This window comes from Octopus bimaculoides, chromosome 27 (assembly GCF_046866305.1).
Source record: "Octopus bimaculoides isolate indiv1 chromosome 27, ASM4686630v1, whole genome shotgun sequence".
Lineage (NCBI taxonomy): Eukaryota > Metazoa > Mollusca > Cephalopoda > Octopoda > Octopodidae > Octopus > Octopus bimaculoides.
Genome location: NC_142954.1, coordinates 15,479,769 through 15,480,295, shown reverse-complemented (window position 1 = coordinate 15,480,295; position 527 = coordinate 15,479,769). Strand labels below are relative to the sequence as shown.

Genomic DNA, 527 nt, shown 5'->3' with positions numbered 1-527 from the left:
GAAAGGAAAAGGGTGTGTGTGTGAGGTGTGAAATTGACGGGCGGCAAGCAAGCATAAGCAGACGAGAATGGACTGAGTGTGAGAGAGAGTAGAAAAAAGAGAGAAAGGTGGAGGTGATAATAAAATGGAAGGAAGGGGAGGGAGATTGAAAGGATGAGGATGAGGATGTAGAGGTGGCGAAACACTCGGGGCGAGGGAGAAGTGAGAGGATTATAAACTGTAAGCGAGGTGGAGGAGTAGGAGGAAGAGTAACGTATATGTAGAGTGGAGGAGTGAGAGGTAGAGTTTGTGCTTGTTATGGAGTAAAAGGGAGAGAGAAGGAAATAAAGATGGGAGCAGTGTATGCATGCATGCATATATATATATATATATATATATATATATATATATATATATATGTATGTATGTATATATAAAACATACATTCATATGTATATATATATATATGTATAACATACATACATATGTATATATATATATATATACGCATACATGCATATATATTTACATATATATATATATATATA

General features: G+C 35.1%; 1 protein-coding gene across 5 annotated transcripts in view; it reads right to left on the bottom strand.

Annotated features, from left to right (window-relative positions):
• Positions 1–55, bottom strand: part of LOC106868559 (uncharacterized) — a 243,598-nt gene extending 243,543 nt beyond the window's left edge. For 2 of the 5 annotated variants that reach the window (XM_089343627.1, XM_089343629.1), the window contains exon 1: positions 1–55. This exon is cut by the window's left edge and continues 599 nt beyond it. The gene's annotated coding sequence lies outside the window, so the exon portion shown is untranslated. The other 3 variants (XM_089343626.1, XM_089343628.1, XM_089343630.1) reach the window with 2 other exon arrangements.
• Positions 56–527: the final 472 nt, after the last annotated feature.